Raw genomic sequence first — 18,131 nt, forward strand, 5'->3', positions numbered from 1 at the left:
AAAGAAAGCAAGATGCAGCATTCTGAGTAATAAATCAGGGGTGTAAAGCAAGTAATAACCACACTGTTCTTTAAAGGGATATAGCCTTGGGTGCAAAAGGGATACAAGTGACCTAACCAGTCTCTAGGGCTCACAAATGGACCAAGGGGGCAGTTAGCAGCCAATAGAACCTTTTTGCAGTTCTTGTTGGTCTGGTAGCGCCAAACCAGGCTTCTTGGCGTTGTGTCGGAAGAGTGCAAAAGGCCTCACTGTAGAGCCCTGCTGGTTCTAATGTGTGAAATTGTTATTTGAAGCATGTCCCCAAATACTTCAACAATGAAAAACACTAGGAGCTCCGCTGTCTTGTCTGTCAGGTGGCAGTGAGTCCCACTCCAGGGACTCTGGGACAAGATAGGTCCTTGTTCCCTGGCCCTCAAACACAGGGGATGCTGGCAGAGAACTTCAGGGGTCATTCAGTATGGTGTGGTCCTTGGTACTGCTGTGGCTGGAAGAGACCCAGGTCTTGTTCCAGCAGCAGGTTCACCCCCAATGGTCCCTAGAGATGGCTAGGGGACAGAGCTAGCCTCTGCCTCGGAATACCTGTCTTCATCTCGCAACTGGCAGACTCTGGAAAGGACTGCTCTCCAAGCAGGGTCCAAACAAAATCTTCTTCCAGGGTAGAAGTCCTAAAGATGATTCAAAGATGATTCCAAGAACTGGTTGGAGACCGCTTGTTTTAAAGGTAAAAGCCCACAAGTGATAGGTCTAAAAGTAACCTGCCTTAGCAGTCCATTGCCTGTTCTTAAAAGAAGTGGCCTTTGGCTTTCTGACAACACACCCAAAGTGCTTTTCTCTAGATAAAGTGGAGGGGACAGTAAGGCGAGAGAGAGAGGCAGAGAGAAACAAGATGGTGGAAGTCTTCCTCCACTGTACAGAGCTCTCCTGTCTACTCTAACCCCACCCTTTCCCTTCTCACTAGGATCAAAGGACTTTAGAAATTCAGCACTCTGATGTGAGGCTACTCCCTTTCAATGGGCATGCTACCAGTTGTACTGTTGTCTCTGGAGAAGAGTGCTATTGACCCTCACAAAGAGATCAAAGAGGAGGCAATCCCAATCAGGTTCCTGCCCTTTCACTTTGGCAGGAATAGCCTACCTGGTCAGAATACACATCACCTTCCAGAGCTCAGCTGGCTCACAGGAGCTGACACATGGGAGTTAGCAAATTGGATATGGCTGTAATGATTATAAGTAGGGCCATGCACCCTGCCGTAACTCATAGCTTATTATTAGAGCTTACAAGGCCACCATCATGGGTTACTTATGATTACCTCTGTTTTGGTACATGGGTGCACATCTTAAATGAAACCCCTGCTCTGCAGAGAGTTGGCTGTCACTCCAGCTGCCAAATGGGCAACTGTGACCTCTGAGCCTGCTATGTGCCACTGGTACAGCAGGCACTGCAGATCAGGATACTGATGCAGCAAGGCACAGACATACACTATGCTTTTAACAAAGAGCTTATGGAAGGGGAATCTGATCAGCAGATCACCCTTTCATAGATGGATTTACCTGCGACATGTAATTAATTAATACAAATCAATAAATCCAGGGCTTTCAGACCCTTTACAGATGGCCCCTCAGCCCAAAAAGGTTGTTGAGATCAACCTTTCTAAGGCTCAGGCTCAACCTCAAGGTGAGGAAATAACTGGGTAACAACTGCTTTAGCATGTTGAGGTCCAGGCTTTGGCAGCATGTCCATTTTAACTCTCTGTAGAGAGATGTACGAATGCCCAAGCTCTGGCTTCTTCTCAACCATGGTCCAGTATTTATCCAACCCCATCAACCACCTGTGAAGGCAGGTAATGGGCGGATAAGTGACATCTAGGCTCAGTTACAGTGAGTCCACTCCAATTCCTTTTTTTGCAGGTGCCAGTCTGGCTTGTATTTTCCTGCCTTGAGTTCTAGAACTGGGACCCTGCATACGCCAGCTTTCCAACTCTGTTAAGTGGTTTGCCAGGCAAAGGCCATGGATTTCTGTGGTGTCTACACAACCACACAGATTACATGGAGTCCCCTGTCAGTTATGAGTTCTTGTGGGGTTCCCACCTAGGAGAAGTTACTTTTCCTCTCACAAGACCACCCTACCACAGGTAGTGGATTTAAGGGGGTCTGGTGCTCTTCTCTTGTCCTGTCAGTGCTTAGGCAGGACTGGACAGAGTGCGCTGTTTCTATTTCTGAATCCACACAGGGATTACAGAATAGATCTGACAAGCTGTCAGATCACCAGCAGGTTTATCAGGAATCAAGTCTGGTAGGAAACCCCTGGGGCTTGGGTGAACAACCAACTCCTGGCGCTAACCATCCCAGAATTTTTGGGATCCTTGTCTTTGAATAGGTTAGGGCTTTCACTCTGCACCTGTTCCCTTTGTAGGAATTGTTCAGGCCCGACACCCTGCATCTGATACTCTGTCTGCCTCAACAGACTCACAAGAGTGGGAATGTCCATCTGCTCCTGACAAAAGTCAACCTGACCAGTACTTCCAGCTGAAGACAACTCCTCCAGGTTTGGTAGGCCCTTCAGGTCTGAAGTTTTCCTGACCGCAATCTCAGGTATCTGTTCTAGGCCAGTAGGCAACCCTGAAATCTCTGAATCCGGTGTTAACTCCATAGTCACCTTAGTGGCTTTTGTGTCCCCTCTTGTAAGACTAGGAGCATCAGAGGACATCAGGCCTGGACTGGGAGCTACCGTTGAGACCGGTCTCTCGCACCTTCCAACTGCGGAAATCTCAGGGCCCCGGTCCTGTACTGTGCTTCCTCCTGTGCTGCACTTTGGGCTCACGCTCTAGGTACTGCCTTGACTATTTCTGGGTCAAGGAAGTCATTTCCTAACAAACAACCTCCAACTAAGCCTATCATTCCCATGCCACAGTCAGTCAGGTCATCAAATAATTGTGCCAGCTGGTCTGGTCCCAGATGTTATGCCCTTTCTGCACCGATTGTCACCAAATAGTTGTGATACTTGCAGCAGTATCACGCAAAGCGGGAGTCTTTTTCCCATTTCTGCGCACATTGTCCAGAAATTCCAAGTATTGGTAGTAACTGGAGCACCCTCCGAGGACCTTCATGGTTTTGGGGGCCTTTCTTTGACGAAGGGTCAGAACCTCTGACCTTTCCTTCCTTGTATTTATCATTCATCTTGTCATCTGACTTAGATGTATTCGTCTGAGTCTTTTCTGGACTTGAGTTCTCACTTACCTATCAGCAGCTTTAGCAAGCTCCCTAGGTACTGTGATATTCTTGCCCACTAAATTCTGATGTACCTCCATCTGACATGTCAATGGATACTCTCACATGCAATAAGATTGAACATGCCCTGAATGTATTACCTGTAACCCATACGATCAGATATTTCAAAGATTGATGCACAAACGCCTCAAAGGTTTGACCTCCTTTCTTTGTGAGATCTCTAAAGCTCCCTAGGTACTGCTTGGCGGTCTTGCTGAAATTCCTGAGGATGGTCACCTTCATATTCTCAAATATGCACCTCTCCTCAGGAGCCAACTGAATAATTACTTCGATCACAGCCATTAGTAGACGGTTCAAACCGGCTGCACCTCTCAATTCCTCCTCCAAATGCGGCATGCTGAAGGCGAGGTCCAGTCCCTAAAAGCAATCAATTATGTATTTCCCCACCTCATAGGGAGGTGTTAGATCCTTGGGGAGGTGGGGCACAGGATGCCCTTGGCTACTACTGCTAGAAATACTTCCTTCCCCACTGGAAGTCCTCCTTTCTTCCCTCTGCTGCTCCAGTTCCATTGTGTGCAATAGCACAAAGTCATGCTGTTTATGCTACAGCCTCCCTATGTTTCCACTCCTCCCTGCGCTTCTGTCTCTCCAGAGCAGCGGCATCCTTCTGCTTCTGTACCTCTAATGCCACTCTCTTCTTTTCAAGAAGGAGTTCTCTGACAGTCAGGTCCTCCCCCGGTTAATTATACGGAGACCTAACGAAAACTCTGAACTATACTTTCTGATACACAACAGCTTTATTAATTCAATTTAGTAATATACATCAGCAACCAAATATCAAATAGAATTATAATTGGATAGCAAACAAATGCCTGGATGTATTCCACTGTGGAGTTCTGAGTGATATTTGATATACGGCGAGAGTGAAACTCAAGTTGTCTATTATGTCCCTCAGAACCCCAAGTTGATATGCACCTCATAGATGAAAGCTAACCATCTATAATTTTATTGCGTGTGTGCCCCACTTTTCAGGATGTAGAGTGGAGGTGTGAGGTACTAAACATCACATAAAATATACAAAGGCCTCCTTACAAGTTTGGCAGTGATGGAAAAATGTGCAGTAAAGTCATGCTTATTCGGTTACTTATCTTTACCACTAGTTAGATGCACAGTCACAATCTGAGTTTGGGGGTGAAGTGGTGAAATACTTCCAGCACTTGATGGAGGTTTTCTTTCTCAAATTTACCTCCAGAAAATGGGGGTTTTACCACCAGCAGAACTACCACTGACTGTAAATCCTCCAAATCCCCATTGCTCTCCTATGGGCTCCAGGAATGGGGATCAATACTGACATTTTGCTACTTGTAACCAGGTGGATTTACAGTGATTGCAGTTAGGAAGGTCAACTCATTGGAAGGGAACAGAAATATAGCTTCAATGGGAGCACATGTGCAGACCTCCCTGGGTGCGGCTCAGTCTACCTTTCCTCCTCAATCTGTATCCCCTGCCTGTAACTCCCTGTTTCCCATCTCACCAAATCCTGTTAACCGTTCCCATAATATTCTATCATTGGGTCTAATTATAGGTATAATTATTTATATCAGGAGATTTTACAGGAGCACCACACCTCTGAGAGACCTGCAGGAATGAATCTGAATCTCTCACTAGTCACATGCTGGAAAGGTTGTACTGCAGTTGCAGAGAGATACCCAGTTAATATTGCATGTTCCGAGGCATGAGATCACCAGGTTTGTCTTTAGGCAAAGCTGGCCTCACAATCCATTTCCATCCTACTCCCAACAGAGGGTCTCATTGGCTTATCAGAAATGGGGAACATTTGTCCGCAGCAGGCAAGTAAATATGAATGGTCAGTTGTATAGGGTGGATGATTTACAGAATGTCTGAGAGAAAAGCTTAATTAATAAATGGATAAAATAAATCTACCCTCCCCTAAAAACTAAGTCTGTTTTGCACCATCACAATTGCTCCTTCTGAAACTTGAGATTACGGGCCTGATTTACAGAAAGTTGTGCACACCGCAAATGCACTTTGTGCCCAAAAAGTGCACTTTGCGGCGTGCAAACCTATATCCTCAAATTTACAGATCTGACTTTGCGCTGGTCCCTGGCACATTGTGCAATGTTCGAGCACATTGCACAAGGTGTGAGGAAATGGTCAGAGCATAGCAGAAGAAGGGGGCAGAATATGCAAACGTCCTCATTAAACTAAGGAAATGAGGGATAGCATGCGTGTGGGGTGAGAGGTACTGTGCACATTTACAAACACGCACCATGAAGTGCAAACAGACTCGTATTTACAGATTCAATCATGCATCCGTGCAGACTGTAACAGACTCCAATTTTACCGCCACCCATGACCAGCCACAAAGTAGGACTGCGCCATGCAATCGTAAGTTAAAAAACATCATGCAATCCTAAATTAAAAAACCACCATGCAATCATAAAGAAACACTGCGACCATGCCCGTTCCTTCATTGCTCGCATACGTACTGCTTCATGGAAGGAGGAGCAGAAGGAGTAGGAGGGCCAAAATCTACCATACACGCACAACGATATTGGGCATGCCCGATGAGGAAGTATATGGCACATACCACTTCCCTCCCATGTCATCCTTGAATTGGTCAGGAAGTGGGAGAATTACCTGCTGTCCCCAATCATGTGCTCACAGCCAATGCCACCATTGGTGAAAGTCCAAACTGCCCTTCATTTTCTGGGGACTGGCATATTCCAATGGAAAACAGCCATTGTCAGGGGTATTTCACAGCCTACACAATCATGCTGCCTCAAACAGGTCCTAAACTGCATCATAGCTCGTGTGCACAGTCACATAGACAGGCTATGCAACGTGCAGACAAGGCAAAAAGTGGCTCAAGAATTCTATTCAGTTGGCCAGTTCCCATAGGTACTTGGGGCAATTGATTGCAAACATGTTGCACTACAGCCCACACAAGCCACAGATCATATAAATTAGCATTCGCTGCAAGTGCAGGCCATCTCGGATGCTAAGGGTCACATCAAGGATGTGAACTCAAACTGCCCTGTATGCAACAACGATAGCAACATATTACACCATTGCCCCATCCACTAGGCACTGGCATCGGGAACATTCAGCAACAAGTGGCTCATTGGTGAGTATCAGCCAGCACACACCCCAAAATACACTGATTGGGGGTCAAATCCAATACAAACCACTAAAGAATCACATACCATAACAATATTTGATGATCATCATTTACAGGGGACAGTGCTTACCCGCTATCACCATTCCTGATGATCCCTATCCGAAATTCCACCACACCACCGGAGGCCCGTTAAAATGCAGTCCACATTTCCACCAGAGGCATTATCAAGCGCACATTTGGGTGCTAAATCACAGTTCCACTGCCTGGACCATTCAGGTGGAGCACTGTTGTATGCACCAGCTGTGTCATGTAAAATGATATTGGCATGCTGCATCTTGCATAAAATAGCCACATGTTGCGGCATACTAATAGAGGTGCATGAGGGGTTTCAGCTGCAGCCACAGGCAGTACCGATACCATTAGCAGGCCAAAGGGTGAGGGGTCAGCACATACGCAATCAGTTGAGCCATGAACAACAACCTGAGAATGGCATTCCAGGTTGGACATGTGGTGTGTGCCTCAAAAAAACAAACATATTCTCCATCTACATCATTCACATAAAAACATGTTATGTTTATTGTGTTTGTATAGCGCTTTATGCCAAAGCGCTTTACATTATAACAACAAGGATACGATGACAGTAGAAGCAATTACAAAATATGAATCAAACCAGTAATACAGCAAGTAGAACAATTTGCCAGTGAAGATAAACGAGGGAAGGGGGGTGGAGAGGGGAAAGAAGTGGGGAACAGGAAGTGGAATAAACTGAGGGCGAGAGAGGAGGTGAGGGGACTTAAGAGGAACAGAGCAGGGAGATAGAGGTAAGAAGAGGAGGGTAAAAAAGGGGAAGAGTTGAAGGTGGAAGGAGGGAATGAGAGTATCAGGGGGAGTGGAGAAGAAGAGATTTTAAGGAGACATGAAAGGAGGAATAGGTGGGGATGCAACGGATAGAGAAGGGAAGGGTGTTCCAGTGGAGGAGGGCAAGGAGCTGAAAGGAGCAAAAACGAGAGGAGGCGCATGGGGAAAAGGGAACAGAGAGAAGGAAGAGGTCTGCAGATAGGAGAGAGCGGGAGGGAGTGTAGAATGAGATGAGAGAGGAGAGATAAGGGGGAGAAAGAACGTGAAGAGATTTAAAGACAAGACAAAGGAAGTGTAGGAAGAGGAAGGGTAGAGTCCTTAGTATTACATATTGCATTCCCCAAGTCAATTACCCAAGCATACAAATACAGATAACAGGGTCACTGGGCTACGCAGATCAACCAACAAAGTAACACGGATATGACCCATTAAACAATGTCAAACAAGAGCATGGCACACCATCCCATATTGAGTCACATCCATTACCTGTTACCAACGCATGAACCCATAATACGTACAATGTAATTGACTGTCTCCCTGATAACAAGCATGTACCATTTAAATTCCACTAAAATCAGCCCCCTCCCATGGTGGGAGGTGCCACAGGGTTGGACGGGCGTGTGGTGCCAGGGCAGTGGGAATAGTGGAGACTGCAGGCATCAGCCGCCCAGACATGCTGGGGGCAGCATGAAGGCCGCTCCAGCACAACAATACATGCACAGCGGGTGGCCTGGTGGAGGCTACCCAGCTCCACATCATACTGGGTCGCCTGGGGGTTCATAGGCAGGGTCACTTGAGTCTGCTGCCCAAGGACCGGGGTTCTGGGCTCGGTGCTGTGGTATTTTTCCCTCTAGTGAGGTCTGTGGCACCTGAGGACCAAAGTTGGATTAGGGGTGAGCTGCCACCTTGCATCGTAGGATAGTGCTAACAGGGCTGGGTTCTCGTGGGGTGCAGGCCCTAGACATCACTGCCTGTCTTGTGGAGCCATGTCTAGGACCCAGGTCCAACCATGACTGCCTTCACCACGCCTGTGCATCCAGGTGCTGGGCTTTGTTGGGATTCACATTCCACTCGGGGCCTTTGGTACCATTCGGTGGATGCCCGGTGCTCAGGGCTGACAACCCAGTGTGGCCCGGTCCACCTCACAGAGCCCTGCCAGCTCTTCTGCTGGGACCCCTTGTAGAGCCCAGGTCCCACATGGCCCACAGTCTCTGGCCTGACTTCAGTCTCGCTCTGGGCTCAGGGCCATTGGGCGACACCTGCACTGGGGACACCCAGGCCACCCTGGAGGGTGGTTGGCATTGCCTTCCTGGTGCACATGTACAGGCGCAGGGTGACGTCCAACAGCTGCCCATGCATGCGCTACCTTAGGTGGACACTTCCCATCCTCTGTTATGCCCCCAGAGTGGGGGCCAAAGGTAACAGGCCAGACACAAATCGATGTTTCAGTCATATGTCCTATGTTTCAATTTGAGGGGGATGCGTCGTGCAGAGTCAAGATGTTTTGGGGTGCACCTCGTGGGTGCTTGTACTTTGTGGGAAATGTGTGGTGCAGTGTTATATGTGTGGGGTGTAGAATGGTGTCTGTACAGGGAGTAGGTATAGTGGCCATAGGTGCAATTTGCATTTGGGTGGTGCAGATTGGTGGCTGTACAGGGAGTAGGAATAGTGGGCATAGGTGCAATTTGCATTTGGAGGGTGTGGATTTGTAACACTGCTGGGACTGTGAATGGTTGGAATAAGTTCAAGTGATGGTAATTACTCGTGAGTAATCATCCTGCAATATTGGATTATTTTTGCTGCATCTAATGATGCGGTTCACATTGCGCACAAAATGGTCTATTTCAGTGCACCCTTGGTTTGCACTGGGGGCGTGTTGTGGGCATGTCTGGTGCCAACCTGTTTTCTTTACACTGTAGGTCCCTGCTTGCACTTATTTCTGTAAGTTGCCTCCTCGCACGTTGCATTGTGCCTCGCAATCTTAGCGCACGTGCAAACACTTTTGCACAAACTTTGCGCTTTTTTCTGTAAATCAGGCCGTACCTGTTTTATTATTATTGCTTCTCTGTGTGCATTGAGACTGTCTCTCTGCCTCCCTGGTCGCTCCTCGGTGACCACACATTTGCTGCTCTAAAAATGAATTTAAACAAGCACTGGCAATGCAAATAGTTTTGGCTTTTGTGTAGGCATGGGAAAGTCATTAACCAGGCACTGCCATAGTGCTATTAAAGCCATTGATGGTAGCCACTGCAGACTGGTGCGAGTACCTGGACATATAATAGCAGAGCCCGGCAAATGTCTAACACTTATACACAAGCCAAAACTGTTGGCTTTCCCAATGCTTGCTTTTAACAGGACCTCAGTAAAGGAGGTGCAGAGTGCTTATAAATAGAGTGGCTGAAGGCAGACCTGGTTAGGAAATGTGTATTACACCAGTTGCACATTTATAGCTCCAATTAAATCATTAACTCTTAGAACACTGCTTTGGAAATACATTGGCAGGCACTTCAAGCACAACGATTGCAGGAGGATGTGTTTTGGTTGGGGAAGGGCACAGAGTAGGTGGGAATGGTCTTAGGGATTAGCATGGCTATGGAAAGTCAATGGGTGGGTAAATATAACAAACAGCACTTACAATATTTGTGTCCCTCCTCATTTTACATTTATCTCTAACTGTACTCTAATTTTATAATTAGCTGTACTCTAATGCTGTAGTTTCGATTTACTGCCACCTAATAATAATAATAATAATAATAATAATGACACCATTATAAAATAAGGTACATTAACGATATGTTAATGAATGTATAAGCCATGTGTGAAAAGAATGTTAAGAATGTTATAGCAGGTATGTGCAGTATAAATACTACAAAATGTAGAGCAGGATGAATGCAGATGAAATCCACAAAGAAAAAAAAAGTTACCTATTTTTGAACTCACGTTACACTACTGCATTGGTATGTAGACATTATACATTCATTGATGTCAATTCTCAATATTTGACAATAGTTATTAGGTATTACCCAAATTGACCTTTTAAAATTGACCTTTTGCACAATTGACTTAATTATAGTGGTCCTAATTGACCTTCTGCACAATTGAGCTTTATATTATTTTAGTTTTTTTTATATATGTATTGGGTTGGTTTTGGATTATAAATAATGTGAGGGAATTGGATCGGGGGTTGCGGAGGGTTTCCCCCTGCATATGTCCTAATTGACCTTCTAAATTAGGTAAATTCTCCCGAGGTCAATTGTGGAAAGGTCAATTAGTATACAACCAGTTATTATACACCATACATATTAAATGTAGGATTTGTGTACAATATTTGCACACGTTTTAACTCTATATAGCTCTCATTTAACTCTCTACTCCTGTATTCATTTGCTTTGATTGGCATTTTGTTCAGGTTCTGCACAAACCTTCTTTTCCATTAAGGGTGCTAGTGCAGAGTCACTTTGCACCAGTGAAAGGTCACTTTGCACCGTGCAAATAATTCCATGAATCGGGCCCCTAGTTTCTTCTGTTAATGTTCATATTCACCTTCATTGAGTAGTAATTATATGCTCAGGTTTTTATATATGGCCTCATGACAGATTCCAGCAACATCTGAGCACTTTGATGACATCTGTTTTTATTACCTAATTTAATGACGCAATTCATCAGAGGCAGCAGGATGAAGGGCTGAATTGGACATGCCCGGATACAAAATGACAAAGTACAGCCTTGCCAGATGTCAGAGGCAAGTACTTAACTCGTGAGCTATCTTCCGGACACAGTTTGGTATGGGGTCTATCTTCATGGAATACATTTTGCTGACAATTATTATGATTTAGAATGTTGAATGATGTGCACCTAGGACATAGCTAACTTGCTGTTTAATAGTCATTCCTTTAGATCTATGTTTCTGTAAACTGTGCAAGTCCAATTTTCCCGAATTGTTGGGTGAGTAGGTACAAAACAGATGAGGACGTGCATGGGTCTGCGCACCCCTTCTCTTGACCCATTAAAGGCACATACGTTATCCATTATGGAGCATATCTGTGTCACTTGGGTGCCTGTCTTGCCCGTGTTTATTATTTGTACTATTACTATTATTACTAGGGTATTTATTGAGCATGGACATAGCTTTGGGACGCATCAGAGTGTATTACAAATCCTAGGGGAAGGACATGGTGAAGGAAGCAGAGATGCAAGTGAGTGGGGAGCTAAGAACGGGAGCGGGCAGGCAATTTGACAGCAATGGATCTACAGGCTAATCCGGGAGGAGACGGGGGGGCGGGGGCAGATCAGGCAGTCTGAGGTTAGAAGAGGAGTAGAGGGTGTTTAGACATAGGTATTTGGGAGGAGCTGTTCCCTGAAGATGAGGGTCTTGAGCTCCTGCCTGAAATGTAGAAGCTAGGGGGTGGGTCTGGTTTGATGGGGAGGAGGTTCCAGAATCTGGGAGCATGGACAGAGAAATCATGTCTTCTGGTTCTTTCTTTCCTGCACAAGCAGAGTTCAAGTCTGCACATGTGTTTACTTCTGGGGGATCGCAGGCCTCCAGAGATGCTGTGTTTCTCAGCGAGGCAGCTAGGGGACTTCAGGACAACAACCTTGTTGATGGTGCAATAGGATTTGAAGATGATACATGCTTGCAGCGGGAGTGAGTGCAGTACGATGAGAGTCGGCAGGTGATGTGCGGGGTGATGTGGTGGAAATTGCAGAGTCCTTTGATGAGTAGTGCTGCAGCATACAGGACACATATCAGGGGTGCCATGGTAGTTGCTGTGTGAATTTGGGAACAGCATGGCTACCCACTCAAAGATGACTGTCATGCTCGTAATTACCATTGCTTCTTTATTATTTATTATTAAAAAAACAGTGTGCATATAATTGGCGATTACTCTTTGCTAAGGACAACTTTGTGTATAAGGCTAAAACGTGCACATGAACACATTTCACACCTGAACTTGATGACGTTGAATTTCTGCATACTAGGGCCAAACGTGGCCCACAGCGTTTGTTTGCACACAATGCTAAGCATATATCTTAGTAAATAGAAAATACAAGATGTCATAATGAATATGCATATTAACCAGCATCTACGAGCTAAAGTTTCCTTTTCGGAATGAATGTAGACACAATTCAAGCTCCTCACGTCCTTATCTGTCTTCAGATTCGTTTCCACTATTTGGGTATAAACAGTAAGCTGGAATACAAAAGATGACATGTTGATTAGACTAATGGTTCCAAATAAATGGCACTGCGTATCACAATATTTTGGGACCCTTTCAGAAAAATCATATTCACTTTATGTATGTCAAAGGAGAACAACCACTAGCGTTTTATAAAATATGAACAGGGCAGGTTTCAAGTGTGAACAAGTCCCTGAGATAACACTTGGTGCAGACCCAGTAAAAGGATTGATATATACCAGTTAGATGAGCCAGTGGGGATTCGTGCGAACGTTGTCGTACATCTCCAAGAGATGTGTATTTTGAGTAGTTTGCCAAATAGGCCTCACACCGTATGTAACTCTATGCTGCAGTTCGTGACCACTAACGGCAAAGATGTATTTACAGAGACTGCTTAAGTGGTTTGCTCTTTGGCACGTAGCAGCGGTATGAGCTTTTTTTTCCTCTTTTATAACTTCATGTCCTGTGGTGAACCAACTAATAGGGACGATTTGCTGAGATGATTTGTTTGACAGGTTTTGCTGTGTGCCAGCAATCTTTGATAGGAGTTTCTTCTCTTTTCTTTCCTGCATGTTTTTATGTTAATCTGCCAAACAGTGTTAAGTGCTAGTTAATCCCTTTAAAACTAAATAATATATACTCATGTCGTAATATGCTGTGCATATGTGATTTCCAATTTCGGAGAAAAAAAAACACAAAACACATTAAAAACCTTACAACTGAATTACATTTTTTTCTGTGATTGTTGTATTTTGGTCACAATTAATTATCCTTTGATGCATCTCAAAGGTAAAGGCACGAGCACACGAGGGCACTTCAAAGTCATATACATAATCTAAGCAAACTCACCGTCTAGCCCTTTAGAAAATGTATTTAACACAATAAAGTTGACATAGAAATCTGGTTGCGCAAGTGTTCATATTTCGAAGGCATTTCCTCTCTGTGCTATGTCCCCGACTCCTGCTGCAGTCACGCATTTGGTAAAGAGTGGGCAACACACACCAACATTATCAAGTCTATGCGAATGTACTACTCCAGTCCTGGTTTTAACCTTGCATTCTAGGACTTGTAGACCTAGTTTTATAATGGGTCCATGACTACAAGCCCCAGAATGCAAATTTAACACCAGAACTGGACTAGTGTATCACTAATGAAATTGACAATGCTGGCATGTATATGTACAAAGCCATTACACCTCCTAGAATTCTAGGTACTAACAGATTGATAGACACTGCTGTCTTGTGTCCCAAAGAACACACTGCTTGCCAAATAAAAGAGACGGCAACATCCAAATAACTTGGACAAATACATTGCGATAGACTAAGGTGGGAGAATGGGGCTAGGAAAAGCAAGTGTAGCATTTTAGGTTCAACTAAGGACTCTGATGGAGAAACTCTAGAAATTGTTTCACAGAACTGGTTGAGCGAGGCATTCTGAATACTTACTCCAGCAAGGTTTTAAAATGACCATATAGTGAAAAAATAGACTTTTACCCTCTGGCAAGCAAGGGCATTATTTCCATGCGCTTTTTTGAGGGTGTTGAGGGATGTATGCAATGAGAGATGCTCACTGTGCAGTCACATGTCACCAAAGGTTCCAAATGTCAGAGCTTGTTGCTGCTGGGGGGGAGGGGTGGGGTGGCCGACCGAGGATGAAACTGTGATATGTGGATCCTGGGTAATTTGCATTAACATGCATGATGTGCCCCTTGGCATCACAGATGACTTGGAAATTGATGGAATGCCAGTGCTTCCGGTTGCAGGATACGTCTTCAGTTTGTTGGGGTGTCTGCAGCGCTGTAGGGGTGCAGTCAATGGCTCTGAGTTCCCTTGGGAAGTGAGCAGTGGCATAGAAGGCCTGTGCTGCTCTTTGACTGTATGGGGAATTTCTATGTGGGTGTGAAAGCGACCGATGCTGCATTGCAGCAACTGATGTAGGCATGTGGATTGGGTTGTGGTAGGCCCACTGTGGTAGGCTGTGCTACTCTGGAATTAGCCATTGTCAAAGAAGTGCAAATCAGCTAGTACTTTCACATGGGGTATAGCATGTGGTGTTTAATGTGAACCCTGATGCCCACTTCGGAGTCTGAAGCTGACGTACACTTCCTCATCTGGAATTTTGAAGATTGTTATCCTGATGTGGTAGACTCTTGGCCTCCTCCTCCATCTCCTTCTGGCATGGTTTGCTAGTGCAATTGCTTGCAGCACTGGACCCACCATTGTGGGAAACCTTGCCTGTGCTTGCATGCTGCATTTGTTCTTTGCCCTTGCTCTGGATAGGTGCAAAGTGTTGGGCCCTTTCCACTTTGCACAATGGCGCACTTATGCGTGTGCATTAGGGTATTTTTGGTTGGTGTGGATGTTCCTTTGCCTTTTGCCTTCCAACACACTCCCATAGAAATTCCCTTAATCTTGATATAATGACTTTCCTGCATATTCCATCACATTCTACACTCTCGCATTTTCCCTTCATGTGTCCTGCTGTGGCACTGACATAGTGGGGCACATTGTGGTTGCACAGTGAGCAAATAGCATTTTGTCAGTCGTTAAGTCTCTTTGCGGCCTGCGCAACTTGTGCAAATTGGGTGCAATGTCACTTTGCACTGTGCAATACGTTCTGCAAATATGGGCCATAGTCTCCCTGTTTTACTGACACACATAATTTGGGTGGCTGTAGCAACTATGCCTTCGCCTAGTTGGCTAAAATCCTTTGCTTTATCACTTTCAAATTCTTTCTCCTTTTCATTGTCTTTGCTGCCCATTCTAGAAACATCAGGATGTTACTACTCTTGATACTGCAGATTGTATTTGCTTATCTGCAGGCTGGATCCTTTCTTTATCTATCAGGTCTGTTACCTGAAAGATTAGTGTAAGGGGTGAGTGCCCTGGCTCTATGGGTGGTGGGACCCTATACAGAAATTGCAGAGTACCCTGAGCAGCAACCTGAGAGAACCAGGAGAAATTATATAGGCACAACCCTTACCGCACACTAGTGCGAATGCCAGAGTCAGGGCGCACCCGATGTGACCAGGAGCAGTAGCTTAGGTCCTAGTGCTGTGTGGAATAATTACCAGCAAGTGTGTTTTGCTATGGCCGGAACAAATCTGCATGAAATAACGTCACCACTCATAAGTTTGTGAACATGAAACTGACTTTTATATATTAGGTTTCAATTAATAAATAATTAAATACATGAACAGCATATGTCAAATCAATAATAATTAGGTGGCATTAATGTCCTAGACCTCAATTAATATATATAACAATAAATAGCATGAATGTTGAGCACTGGCTGATTGGCTATGGTGTTACCCAGACAGGAATTAATACATAAATACATACATATATAGCATCAATGCTGAACACTGGCTGAATGGCTGTTGTGTTACCCAGATAGGAATAAATAAATAAATAAATAGCATCAATGCTGAACATTGGCTTATTGGCTGTTGTGTCACTCAGATAGGAATCAATAAAAAATAGCATCAATGCTGAACATTGGCTGATTGGCTGTTGTTTTACCCGGATAGGAATTAATAAATAAGAAAAAAAGACACACCACTTTGGCGTGGCTGTGTACCTTGTAGGAAAGTATAATACACACTGCACAAATAATTCTGACATAAGAAGCCTCCTAGTTCATACAGTGCTTCATGACCATAGTAAATGACGGTTGAACTGCAATACATATACAACAATGGCGCCCCCTTTTCATTCCCAGCTGGGCCCTGTAAACAGATGCCGTGGGAAGGAAAGAGACCATGTGAATTAGTGAGTTTGTACCTGATGTTCTCGTCTAAATCCTGTGTTGCCCAATGCATGAGCAAGTTTAAAACACCAATTTTAGTCACATTTCATTATTTTCACCATTTAGTTAAACAGCAACATAAAAGCACCCCAGTTGTCGGCACCAACCTCACTCTTCACTATCCAGACAAGATTTAGATCTGCAGTGCTAACTAGGTTTTGGCACACGCCTAGAGGCAGCTGCAGTCTGCCACACACCCACACGACATTCCCCACAGACACAGATAGGATATCGGGCACAACATAAGCCAAGATCAATAGGCTAGAGAAGATGACTCCCTGTACTACCTCATAGTTAAAAGTAACGTGAGGCACCCCCAAAAACCTCTGATGAAACGTAAAACAGTAACCCTGGTTCCCGTCGTGATCTGAACACGTGCCTCGCTTTTATTTGTGAGGAAAGTGTTGCAGAAATGATGGCAGCTGTGCACAGACTGCACACCAATAATATGCCGGTTAAGCCCCGGCTCGCAGGACCACCAGAGCGGGATGTGGAGGGGGTAAAAGGCAGTTGGTATGTGTTCCGAGCGTAGGACTCGAAGAGAGGAAGACAACGGCTCAAACTTAGAGAAGAGAAAGACAAAAACTGGCTTTTACGGAAGCACATCACACATGTGTCTCGATCCCTCCTTTCACCTGGTTCTCCTCCTTCCTACCTTCCTCGTACACGATATGTATCAGCTCAGCACCGGTCCGGGGCAGAGTTTGCCCACGAGGGAGTGGACTACTCGGGCTCATTGGTCCGGGCATGTTGACAACAGCGCCACCTCCAGGGATGCCCAGCGTCCCAGGGAGCTGCTCCCCAGGGCGGAACTCTCCGGTGTGGCAGATTATGCTCCTCACTAACAACTACAGCCGTAGCCTGGGGTCCTAGCAAGGCTTGGCAGTGGTCTCCCTCCCTGGGAGGGACAGTGATACGGGGACAGACCGAGCAGGCCTGTCAGTTTCTGACTCTCGCCTATCCAGCCACAACCAGAGACTCCCCCTCTGCTGCCCATGACTCGCCTAAACCTCTCGCGGGATCTTCTACCCCCTCGAAAGGACAGGGGATCTGACAACCCGCATGAGGTAGAATCACCTCACCGACACACCTGTTCACCCTTCCCATGGGCCATACCAATCCCCACCATGTTGTCCCACAATGCAGAGGTCACAGAAACCCAACATTGTGGCACAGACAAAGGGCATATCTGACACAGAAATGGGAAGTATTTCCCGGAAGATGTACAATATAGAAACAGAACACATGACAAGCAACCCGATTTTATCACTTTTTTTTCTCTACCACCCATGCCGAGCACTTGTTACTAAATACCCACACATGTACATATGTATAGTTTCTCCACAAACAAGCTCTGGTATAACCGTACAGTAGAATGGCTCTTTATTAAACCCCAGCAGTATGCACGGTTACACTAGCATCCCACCTCCCAATTGAGTTTTTCATTGAAGTTGGTTGCATCTAGCCTGTATGTTCTGTCCAAAAATACAGGGTTCTATACTGCACCTAGACACGGTGCCTCCATTACCCTGTTAGCAATAAAATAGCTAGGCTCCGCCCCTTCAGTGCCAACTGGCACACCCAAGACCATGCTGTTGTTTTGCTTGACTGAGCTCTGAACACATATCAGACGCAGAGTCCACACATCAATCACATATAGAAAGTAATGACCGGAAGCTCTGCGCCTGATGACTATTGCATCAAACAATGATTATCCTTTTTAAGAATATATCAAAAAGGTACAAGACAAAACTATAGCGCATGTACAGGAACTCAAACAGCAGAACTGGGCACACATTGAGAAAATATATCAACCACTATAACCTCGGAGGCAAGAGGGGAGGACAAAACAAGAACAAGAGGAGGCAGAACATGAATTGTAAAAAGAGCAGAAGGAAATCGGAGCCAAAATGCCAAAAG

Source organism: Ambystoma mexicanum, chromosome 4q, assembly GCF_040938575.1.
Source record: "Ambystoma mexicanum isolate Mex_15411 chromosome 4q, UKY_AmexF1_1, whole genome shotgun sequence".
NCBI classification, from domain to species: Eukaryota; Metazoa; Chordata; class Amphibia; order Caudata; family Ambystomatidae; genus Ambystoma; species Ambystoma mexicanum.